Here is a 13286-nt window from a genome sequence, read left to right on the forward strand (position 1 = left end):
TATATGTATATATGTATATATACACACACACACATTGGTTTTCTTACATTATCCTCCATCAGATTATATCCTAGGTTAATTCTTCTTTAAATGTTTGGAAGAATTCATCAGTATAGCCACATTTTTCTAGACTTTTGTCTCTTGGATGGTTTTAGTTTACTGCATCAGTGTCCTTACTAACATTTACTCTGTTTAGATTTCCTATTTCTTCATGATTTGTTCTTGGGAGAGTATATGTTTCTAGACAGGTATCCATTTCTTTTAGATTTCCCATTTTGTTGCCCATTGTTTATATATTTTCTATTGTATTTCTAGCCTCTATTTCATTTATTTCCAGTATGATTTTTATTTTATCTACTTCTAGTAATGCTGATCTTTGTTTATTTTCTCAGTTTATTTTTGATATGCAAAGCTCATTTATTTATTTGTGATCTTTCTTGTTTCATCATATAGCATTTATCACCATGAATGTAACTCTTGTCACTGCATTTGCTGTGTCACAAAATTTTTGTACATGTTGTATTTTCAATTTTTATAATATATTGTATTTCCACTTTCATTTGTCCAATTTTTGTAATATGTTGTATTTCCACTTTCATTTGTTTCTATTTGATGTCTTCTTTCACACAAGAGCTTTTTCATCAATAATTTGACAATGAACTTACCTCAAGAAAATATAAAGAACACTTACAACTTAATAAAAGAACAAATTATGCCATTATAAAAAAGCAAAGGATTTTGAATAGTCATTTTTTCAAAGAATATATGTTCCAAAATTATAAAACAAGATGCTTGACATTATTAGCCATTCAGGAAATCAATCTAAACTGCAATGAGATACTACCTTGCATGAACTATAATGGACGTAATAAAAAAACCAGACAGTAACAAGTACTGCTGCAGATGTGGAAAAGGAGAACACTCATGCAGGGCTGTTGGGAATATAAAATTAAACAGCTACTTTAGAAAGCAGCCTAGTAGTTCTTCAAATGACTAAATGTAAATTAGAGTTTGGCATTAACATATATGAAATGTACTTCAATAAAGAAAAATTAAATTACATTTAAAATAAAACATTTTGAAAAGTCTAAAAATAGACTTACAATATGACCCAAGAAATCTGCTGCTAGTTGTAAACCCAAGCAAAATGAAAATATATGTATAAACACAAACTTACATGAATTTTCAGAACAGTGTTTTTTATATTTGAAAAACTTTTTCAAAAGTGTATTTGGAAAGGCACAAAACTCAAATATCCATCACAGTAGCGAAGAAGAATAAAGTTGATGGACTCAAACTGCTTGATTTCAAGACTTACTAAACAATGACAGAAATCAAGATGGCATGGTAGTTCTCAAAGAATAGGCATGGGGGTAGAGAATAAAGAACCTAGAATAGGCTTTGATCTTTGACGAAGGAGAAAAACAAATTCGGCAAAGAATGCTATTTTCAAATAAAATGTGTTGGAGCACATTTATTTCTACATGCAAAAAGCCTTGACACAGGCTGTACACATTTTACAGAAGTTGACTAAAGTAGACTATGCATAAAAATGTACAACTCAAAACTATAAGCCTTCTAAGAGAAAACATGAGAGAATATTTAGGTTGGATAACTGGGAAAAATTTTTAATGTGAATTTTATATTAGATGATACTAAATTTCTTGTTGATAATAATGATATTATGACCATGAAAGAAATGTTATTTTGATATTTATGCAGAAGTACTTTCAGATAAAGTGTCAAAACATCAGATACGTCCACACATAATACACACACACGAAGGAAATACACATTTGGGTACAGGCAAATGTGGTAAAATAACAGTTGTTTAACACTGTTTAAAAAAATTGAGCTCAGTATCTGTGTAAATCAATTTTTCTGTAAGGTTTGAAATTTTTCAAAATAAAATTAGAGGAAAATGTCACTGATTTTATTTTTCTTGTATCTCTTCCTTATTTCTCTGCCCATTAACAACTTAGCTTTTTGAAAAGTATTGTCTCATGCTATTTTGACTTCTTTATGCTACCCATAGTATGACTTAGTTGATTTTTAAATTATTTTATTTTATTTTATTTATAATTTATAATTTTTAATTCTATTTATGCTTTATTTTATTGATTTTAAATTAAAATTTTTTTCTCTCAGGTTTTGATGGAATAATGATGCCTACTTCTCATGTTTATTGTGAGGCTTAAATAATATAACCCATGTAAAGCACTTAGCACAGTGTCCAGCAGATCTTAAGCTTTCAAGAAATGGTGATCATTTACCCTGCAGATTTCAGATCTCCTTCCCTCCTCTCCTGTGCTTTAGGTCTAAATTTCTAACCACCTTGGAGACAGTTCATCTGAGTATTTTTATGCAACCTAGCAGATACTGTATCTAGATTTGAACTCATCTTCCTTTTCATCATTTTTCCAATTCACATGTTCTTTGTTTTTCCCACCAGCTACACTTTCAGTGGTGACATTATCTTTGATGCCTCTTGTGTTCTTGCTTTATTCATCCTGTCAGTAACCATGGCTTTCAGGTTCTACATAGGTCTCACTAAAATTCAGCCGTCATACCCTAGTTCAGGCTACTGGATGATGAAAGGAGACTTGCTGCTCTTTCTGCTGTAATCCATTATACACATTTTCCCAGTCTTATTTGTAAAAGCATAGATTTGATCACATCAACATTTTACTCTAAAGCATTCAGTGATTCCTCATGGCTTATACTGCAACAATTCTAGAAGCAATCTAGAATCACTTAGATTTGGTCTCAAGTCCAAGCTCTAGCATTAGCTAGTTTTATCTTTTCAATGTGTTCAATTCCCATTGTTTTGCTTTAGTCAAACTCACTTTTTTTAAAAAGTTTTATTGAAGTAGAGTTTATTTACAAGGCTGTGATAATTTCTGTTGTACAACAAAGTGACCTAGTCATACACATACACATATCCATTCTCTCTTAGATTCTGTTCCCACATAGATTATCACAGAATACTAGGTAGAGTTCTATGTGCTGTATAGCAGGTCACTGTTGGCCATTCATTCCATAAAACTCAGTATGCATATGCCAATCCCAAACCCCCAGTTCATCCCTCCCACTGCCCTCACTGGTCCCCTTTGTTAACCATAGGTGTATCAAAGTCTGTGAATATGTCTCTGTTCATTCGTATCCTTATTTTTAGATTCCACATATAAGGGACATCTGATATCGTATAATGTTTGTCTTTCATGGTCCAACTAACTTCACTTGGTATGATAGTTTCTAGGTCCATCCATGTTGCTGCAAATGGCATTATTTCATTTTTTATGGTTGAGTAATATTTCATTGTATACATGTGCCACATTTTTCATCCATTCCTCTGTTGATGGACATTTAGGCTCCTTCTGTGTCTTGGCTATTGTAAATAGCACTAAAATGTATATTGGGGTGCATGTATCTTTTTGAATTTTGATTTTCTATGGATATCTGCCCAGGAATGGGATTGCTTGATTGCATGTTAGTGGTATTTTTTTTTAGGAAACTCCATACTGATTTCCATAGTGGTTGCACCAAGGCACATTTACACCAACAGTGTAAGAGAGTTTTATTTTAATTTAACTGTATGGGTTATAGTTGATACCATGATATATTAGTCTCAAATGTACAGCAAAGTGGATCAGGCTTACATAGAAATATATCCATTTGCTCATATAAGGTATAACAAGCTGTTGAGTAGATTTTCCTGTGCTACATAGTAGGTTCTTGTTAATCATTGATTTTTTTACAGTAGGGTGTATATGTTATTTCCACCCTTGCAATTCATCCCTCCCCTACACCGTTTCACCTATGGTATCCATAAAATTGGTTTTGAAATCTGAGAATTTGTTTTATAAATAAGTTATTGAGTGTAATTTTTATTAGATTCCATCTATAAATGCTGTCATGTGATATTTGTCTTTGTCTGCCCTACTTCGCTCAGTCTGATAAGCTCTAGGTCCATCCATGTTGCTGCAAGTGACATTATTTCATTCTTTTTTAATGGCTGTCAGCATTCCATTGTATATATGTACCACATTTGTTTTCAATCTGTTCTCATGTTGATGTACATCTAGGTTGCTTCCCTGTCTTGGCTATTGCTTGCTTCAATAAACATTGGGGTGCATGTATCTTTTTGAATTACAATTTTCTCTGGATGGATGCCTAGGAATGGGATTGCTGGATCATTTGACTTAGTTGTTAAGAATATGGACTCGGAGGCAGATAGTCTGAGCTTGATTCCTGAGTTCCACATTAATATTTCTTTGGACAAGTTATGAGAACTCTCTATCCCTCATATTTTTAAGGTGGAGTCATAGGAAATTAAAGTTTAGTAATGAAAGTAAAAGTCTTAATAGACGTGCTGAATAGTTCAATGTATACTACTGAAAAGTTACTTGTAAGTTGAAAAATGTATGAGGATTAATTTAAAATGGGGTTAAAAAATGGGAGCTAGAGTAAGAGGTATGGATATATCAGTTACTGATTATTCTATTGTAAATAAAGCATTTTTCCAAACAAGCTTAAACAATAAGATCTTTTGTTTAATACAACCAGAAGGAAGATTGATTCCAGTGGCTCTGGGTCTGTTTCTGTGTAATTCATTCAGCCATGCCCCCTTTCTTTGGACTTCATCTCCAGGAGAGTTTACCTCTTGATGGCAGATTTTATGTAGACTGTGCCTGATCTCATATTGACATACCATGATATTCAGAGGGAGAAACATTGCCTATTTTGTGATCTCCTTTAAAATATAGGATCTATATTTCCCAGAAAATCACTTCTTTTTTCTCATTGTCCCTAAATAAGTCACACATTCTTCTCTTAGACATCTTGGAATCAGTGTTGTTAAGGACGGGGATGAAAACAGTAGAGGCATACAGCTAAAATTGTGGTGCCCTTAGAAAATGGAAACAAAATCAAGGCATGCGAGTCTAAAAGCTAAAAATAGCTGCTAAATTAGAAGATAATACTGGATGTACAACATCCAGATAATTCAGAGCTTCTCAAACATCTTTTTATCTATATTCCTTTTAGCCCATAAAATGTATTAGGAAGTTAAGGAGCTTTGTTTATGTGAATTATTTCTATCAGTATTTACAGTATTAGAAATGAGAACTAAGAAAGTAAAACATGATTATTCATTTATTCATTCCAAACTAAAAACAACAAGCATGTTGCCCTTTTATTTTTATAATTATATGAAAAGTTATTGGGAATGTGTGTACATACATAAATGAATCACATTGTTTTACAGCAGAAATAATCACAACACAGTAATGTAACTATACTTCCCCAATAAAACTTTAAGAATTGGAAACAATATTGAAAAGGAAGGTTTATTGATGGCCAAATATATCAGGCTTCATGTTAAGTACTGATGATATCAAAACAGTTATGACATGTTTGATCAGGAAGAAGATAGGTCTTCATTATATTATCTAACAGGTTCAATTTACTATGTAGAGTATTCTCTCATTTTAGAATATTTTTCAGTTTCAGTTCTCTTCATCTAATGTATGAATGACTGAAGTTGCTCTCCTTGCTTCAGGTCTCTTTACAATCAATTGCAAGATCAGGTTCCTAAAGTGTATGCTCATATTAATCTGCTCCAGAAAGACGCTAATGTTTGATGCTTCTAAGCTAGATTCAGATTTCTTAGGGAAGCCCTTAAGATTCTCAATAATCTGACCCTCTTCTACTTTTTTTTCCTCTCACATTCACCATCAGCTCTCACCAATACTTTTGTCAGCTCTCTGACTCTGTCCCACAGTTCACCTCCCTGATCCCATTCCCAGTGCCACACTCATTTCCATACCCATTGATTCTGGCCATACCATTCCTGTTTTTCTCCAAATCTTAAACTTTTTCCCATGTCAAAGGCACAATTTCTTCTAATGCTACTCAAGAACTAAATGTCCCATGTGACAAAGATCTCCACTTTTTGAATGCCTAGGCATATGGGGGAAAATGCAATATCGATTCAAATTCTAGCTCATTCCAGTGACCTGGATGAGCTTGGCCAAACTCCAAAATATTTCAAAGTATGGGAGTTTTCTAAGGCAAATCATGAAAAGTCATTTCTAACTACTTGATAGGTTTAGTGTTTAAAAAGTTTAGCTTAGTTACAGGCAGACAGTAGGTTCTCAGTGAATGAATTTTTCTTCTTTCACATTTGCACATGTGAGGATCAATACATGTTTTGTTTAGCTCTTTCAATTTTTGCTGTTTTCTACCTCATTAATGCTTGAACAGCACCACCAGCTCTTTGTTAATCCTATGCATGTGTCAATACTTTACATTGGACTCAATCCAGGTTCATGGTATTCCCAATGACAAGATATGCATGTAATACTATCACAGGGAAAAAACCCTCTTTTAAAAAAGAGCTGTGTTCATAAATTATGGTATCATACATAATGGAAAATGATTCAAACTACATGAAAATTTAACATGCATTCAGATATCTGTACAAATAGCATCATTTTCAATCGCAGATTGATAAATCACTAATGTATTCACATATTCTCTTTAGGAGAACTTGAGAGAAAATTGGCTAACATAAATAGGAAAACATGCCTCATTAGAGAATGCATGCTCTGCTTGATTTCATAGTCAAATGCAATCTCTTGAACAAACTCAAAAATGAGAATCAAATTTAAACTTAGAGCATACTCTTGTCACACACTGTTGTTTAAGAAGGGATTAATTTAAGAACTTGGAATATGGCTGAGTTTGTGTGATTATGCCTTGAGATTCCAGAATATGGCCAATAGTATTAAATGGAGGTAATCTATGTAGTGAATTCTATTCAAAGCATTTGTTCAATTTGTTGAAAATTACAACTCATACTCTGAAACTAAAAGCTACTGCTGTAACTGAATACATCTTGACACAGTTTGTGACTCAGGAGTGATTTTGTCTTCTTAGGCCCGTGCCACAGCACACGCAGGTTCCCAGGCTAGAGTTCTAATCAGAGCTACAGATGCCAGCCTCTAACACAGTCACAGCAATGTGGAATCCGATCCATGTCTGCAGCCTACACCACAGCTCACAGCAACGCCAGATCCCTAACTCACTCAGCAAGGCCAGGGATTGAACCCACAGCCTCATGGATTCCAGTCAGGTTCCTTTAACAACTGAGGCATGATGGGAACTCCAGCAGTAATTTTTTAGTTCACCCCTGATGGAAACTTGTAAATTAATTTTTGGAATACATTCTGGCAGAATCTCTCCCTCTGAATTTATTTATTTAGCTCAGACTATCATGTTTTACTGATATAATATTTTATATGTAGTGGTCATTTTCTAGTTTGTTTGTATTCCTTAACTTTGAAAATAATGTTTTATCAAGTTAAAATCAGTTTTTTATATGGGATATTTGTTTCAGAATGTTATGACCTCTTAATCATTTTTTTCATGACATTGATTACTTCCTTATTTCTTAAGCTATAAATGAAAGGATTTAATAAGGGAATAACTAGAGTATAAAAATAGCCAGGGGTAAATCTTTGTCTTCTTCATTAACTGAATTTGGTCGAATGTACATGAAGAGAAGAGATCCATAGAAGATTGAGACAGAGAGAAAGTGGGATGCACAAGTAGATAAAGCTTTGCCTCTTCCCTTGTTGGATTTCATTGTGAAAATTGTGAAGAGGATGAAAAGGTATGAGATTATAACTATTGTAATACTGAACGTTTGAACTGACCCAGAAAGATAAATATCATCAATTCATTGAGATAAGGGTCAACACAGGAGAGTCTGTATAATGGAAGAACATCACAAAAAAAGTGGTTGATTTGATGAGACCTACAGAAAGTTAACCTAAACAGAAATCCGACATGAATCATGGAGTGCAGGTTACCAGCTATGTAGGCTCCTGTGGTCATCTTAATACAGAGTTTATTTGACATCATGCTGTGGTACATCAGTGGGTTGCAGATGGCCACATAGCGATCATAGGCCATTGCTGCCAAGAGAAAACAGTCTGCAGTTTCAGCTAGGCAGAGGAAATACCACTGTGCCATGCATCATGGAGGGAAATCATTCTGTCCTTAGAGAAGAAATTCTCTAGCATCTTTGGGGTAATGGCACAGGAACAACAGGAATCCATCAGAGCGAGGTTGCCCAGAAAGATGTACATTGGTGTGTGAAGATGACGCTCTGTACATATCAATGCCACCAGACCAAGGTTTCCCACCATGGTGATCAGATAGATTGCAAGGAACACAAGAAACAGAATGGTCCTCAATTCTGGGTGATCTGCAAATCCTGTGAGCACAAACTCTACTGTCAAGGATTGGTTATCCCCAGTCATGTCTACATTCATTGTCTGTTGAGACAGGAATTATGGTTATACAAGATGGGCAGGGAGGTTGTGGTTGGTGGATACAAACTGTTACACTTGGGATGTATGGGAACGGGGCCCTATTTTATAGCACAGGAAACTGTTCGTAATATGTCACCATATTGTACAATAGAATTTGTAGAAATATTGTAAACCACCTATAATTTAATTTAAAACATATTTGTAATTTGAATATATGTAACTTTCCTTTTAAAATTTTCTTTTTACACCAAGGAATGAGCTTCTTCTTCAAGCTTTTCCTACTGTCTTGTGATACAAACACACAAACTTCTGGGGGCATTTGTTAGCCTAACATGTCAGTTCCTATGACTTCAACTCTGAAACTCAAAATTCACAAGATTGTTTTGATAATTACAGGAGCGTTGCTCAGAGTTACAAAGGTTTGTTTTTATGAATTTATTCAACTAAAGTGCATAAATCTAGGTAATGATTTTTCGTTCACTGTGCCTACCCAATTTCAGTTTTAATTTTTATATTAGAGATACTGAAAATGCTTTTAAATCACTTTTCTATATGTGCATACATTTGCATTAGCAAAATTTTTTTCATATAGTTCCCAGTAGGGGAAATATTTGAAGTCATCTTTCGATGGTATGTTTAAAATATATTTTATTATTGTTTGAAGGTTGCTAAGGATTAAAGAGAGAAATGCTCAGCTTTGAAGAAAGTCAACTCACAGATCTAAGGAATAAATATATGTATTGTTGGTCATCTCTTTATCCCTTTCCTAGTGTCATACCCATTTCCAGAAACAGTGACTTTCTCCATACCATTATTCCTATTTAATTTTGCCCAGATATATACACATTTTCTTCTTTTACCTAAAACATTGTTTATATATAATGATACTTAATAAAGCTAACTAAATGCTTCTCATCATTTTAATTTTCACTTTCTAGACTCTCCAGCATGTCTATATACCCAGTACAAAGTATGATGATTTATGTCTAATCTTCACTGCATTTTGTGCATATGTGCACACATTTTCCTTACTGTGTTGTAGACATTTTGATTTTAGCTTTAACTTTTAATTCTTACAACAGCTGTACTGTGCTATGGGGATAAAGTTGTGTTGATTCCAGTCCTACTTCAATCTCAGTGACATTAGATGGGTGAATTTGTGTTCAGAGTCCTGCCAATGATCCTTAATGACTTCTTTGGTGGTCCTTCCGGGGATCCTTAGTGACCACTTCCACAAAATGAGTCTGTTAATTTTGAAGGAGATTCTTCAAAGATAATTATTCAAAACTTGTTATTTACAGAAATTAATGTTAATACACAAGGTATGTTAAAACTCATACAATTCAATGAGAAAAAGCACAAACATTCAGATTAAAGAAAGGAAGTAAAAAGTTATTTTTACAAAGGACATCAAAATCACCAAGTGATACATGAAAATATGTTCAACACCATTAATAATTAGCAAAATGCAAATCAATACCATGAGCTATCACTTCAAAATGTCAGAATGCCTGTCATCAAGAAGACAAGAGAAAACAAGTATTGCCTAGAATGTGGAGAGTACAGAATGTAGAGAAAACTCTTGTTGGAATGCAAATCGTTTCGGTCACTATGGATGCCAATATCAATTTTCCTCAAATAAAATTAGAACTACCTTGTGATCCTCCAATTCCACTTCTGTGTATATACTAAAAGGAAGTGAAAACAAATTATCCAAAAGAGATATGAACTCCTGTTATAGCATCATTATGTACAGTAGCCAAGTTATAAAAACACCTAAGTGCTACTAAATAAAGATTAGTGGATAAAAGTGAAAGGACATTCAGCCTTGAGAAAGAAGTGTATCCTATTTGCAATAACATGGGGATATCATGCTGGGATAAGTCAAAGAAAGACAAAAACTTCATATCTGAAAAGCCAAACTCATAAAATAGATTAAATAGTGGTTGCCAGGTTTGGGTAAATAGGAGAGATAGTGTTTATGAGTACAAGCTTGAATCTAATAGATAAATAAGTCAGGAAGATCTAGTGAACACTATGGTGAATATATTATTATAATCATTAAAACTGTTCAGAGTCTAGATCTCAATTATTGCCACCACCGGAAAGAAACGGCAATTTCATGACTTGATAGAGTGCTAACCAATGCTGCAATTGACAATCATATTACTATTTACCATTATGTGAAATCAACATGGTATAAACCCTAAACTTACGCAATGTTACATGTCAGGTATATTTCAGTAAAGTGTATATCATAAAAATTTAAGTATGTCTTATCTGAGTTGACTGAGTACTATTTTTATATTTCTAAGAAAAACTGTGTGAGAATTTTCTGAAGTATGTCACAGTAGATCAAAGACAATAAATAAAAGTTTACCTTTATACTTATTTTTTTCTAACATTTAGAAAAGAGAAAACCCTTAAATCTTAATACATTTTGAAAGCAAGTTTTAATTTTCTTTAAGTGGTTATCTTCTATCATTATTTAGTGATCTCCTAGGAATATTTAGTGATTTGTTAGTCATAGATATTCCATATTGAATATGATTTATTTTTCCATAACCAAAATTTTGAAATAAACACCTTGGCTGAAACTTTTATTTATTAGTTTTCTTTAAAATATAAAATGTTAACCACTTAATTATTCCCAAAATATCCAGCACAGTTACTTTGTGTCCTTACCTGTGTATTTAAGTCTGACTTTTAATCAGAGAAGGTCAGAGGCTTTGCAGTTTGAATCTCCTTATAGTTTTTCTACAGTGCTCAGTTTTAAGTAGAGGTAGAGAGATAACTGAGTATTTGAAATCTCACAACAGCAAAATACTTAGATAAATAAATATTAATGAATGCTAATATTAAAATAAAAAAATTGGAATATTCCCTTACCTGGATTTCACTAGAAAAAAGTTTTGTGACACCTCACGATTGCTTTGTGGTGTTGCATCTCAAAGAATTTCAGAATATAAACCTTGGTCTCGAAAAACATTTGGATTAAAAGAATAAAATATGTTCAAATACAAATAGGTTACTGTTGATAATTATGTTCTTTACAATGAGAGTTAAAATTTTCCATAAAATCCTAAGGGATATCACTGCACTGACACCAGTAAGTTTTCTGTGGGAAGATTCAGTTGCCAATACCTATCAGGAATTCTGTAATATAATGAGGTCAAAATAATTACCTTGTGAGGGTCAGTAAAGATTTTATGATACCTATGATAATTATATAACTGACCACATTTTTATTTTTTGTTTTAATTTTTTAAATTGTTATTTCCCCAATACAACTTTTTTTTCTACTGTACAGCATGGTGACCCAGTTCACTTTTATATGTTTCTGACTTGTCAAAAAGTGCCATCTGAGCAGAAAAGAATCTCATGTTTGCTTTGACTTTTTTATCAGGGTAATTAATATGGTTTATGAAAAAATGATTAGAATTTTGTGAGAAGACTAGAAGCTGTTGTATGTTTATCACAGGGTCATCTGTGAGTTGATTTGTTCTGATGTTTTGCAAAATACCATTGGGAAACTCTGATATTATTCCTTAGTCCCATACGTGAATTACCTAGATGGTTTCCTTCCTTTGGTTTTCCCCGATGCCTTTATTTTCACTCAGTCTTTCTCCACTCATGCCACTAATCACTGATCAGTATACTACATGTTTATTTGTTAGTGCATGTATAGGTAGTCACTGACTTCCCTCCTCCCAGTATTAACATATAGGCTCAAAGAGAAAAGGTTTCTCTGTTAGGTACATTCATCTATTTATAATACCTTGATAATAGGTGGAAATTTACAGTAGTTAAGAATGATTTGTCCTGTGAAAGAAAAAATTATACCCAAATATTTGAAATGTGCTTTCATTAGTTTTCAGAGAAATTCATTTTTGATTATGGTATTTCAGATGCTTCACCGTCTGTGTGTATTTGACATACAATCTTGATTTTTTCTTCTTTCCAGGGACATTACCATTTGCCATGTTCATTCCATCACTATTGCTTGTGTACTTGCGTCATTAATTTACTTGTAAGGTTTCCTTCAACTAAAACACCATTTTAAGCCTCTGTTTCATCCCAATCTGCTCATTCTGGATTGCAAATCAGATCAACGTGAAGATGTTCCTAGGTCCTTTATTTTTTTAATTTAATTTTATTGGAGTATAGTTGATTTACACTGTTGTATTAGTTTCAGGTGTACAGCAAATGAATCAGTCATACATATAAATAAATCCATTCTGTTTTCCCATATAAGTTATTACAAACTATTAAATAGATTTTCCTGTGCTATAAAGTAGTTCCTCATTAATCATTTATTTTATTCATTCATGTTTATATGCTATTCCTAACGTCTCAATTCATCCCTTCCTTCAATGGTTTCACCTATGGTAACCGTAAGATTTTCTGTAAACAATAATGTTTTATTACTTCATTTTGGATTCAGATGCCTTTATTACTTTTTGTTGTATAATTGCTCTGGCTAGAACTTTTAATCCCATGTTCAATAAAATGGCAAGAGTTGGTATCCTTGTCTTGATCCTGATTCAAAGGAAAAACTTTCAGCTGTTTAGTGTTCAGTATCATGTTAGCTGTGGGCTTGTCATATATAACCTTTATTAAGATGAAGTGTTTTCCCTTGGTACCCACTGTTTAAAAGTTTTTATAATAAATCGATGTTGAATTTTGTAAATGTTTTACACATCCATTGAGGGAGATTATTGATTTTATCTTTTTTTTGTCTTTTGTCTTTTTAGGCTTATATAATACTTATTTTTTCATATAAACTCTTTAGATTATAATTTAGAAGTCCTGGTACTATAAAGTTTTTAAGTCCACACTGGCAGCATATGGATGTTCCCAGGCTAGGGGTCCAATCAGAGCTTAGCCGACAGTTTACACCAGAGCCACAGCAACACAGGATCTGGCCGCATCTGCAACCTACACTAC

General features: G+C 33.2%; 1 pseudogene; it reads right to left on the bottom strand.

The window, feature by feature from the left end:
* LOC110256234 lies at positions 7129-8889 on the bottom strand (annotated as a pseudogene).

The sequence above is a fragment of the Sus scrofa genome, chromosome 13 (assembly GCF_000003025.6).
Source record: "Sus scrofa isolate TJ Tabasco breed Duroc chromosome 13, Sscrofa11.1, whole genome shotgun sequence".
Taxonomy (NCBI): Eukaryota; Metazoa; Chordata; class Mammalia; order Artiodactyla; family Suidae; genus Sus; species Sus scrofa.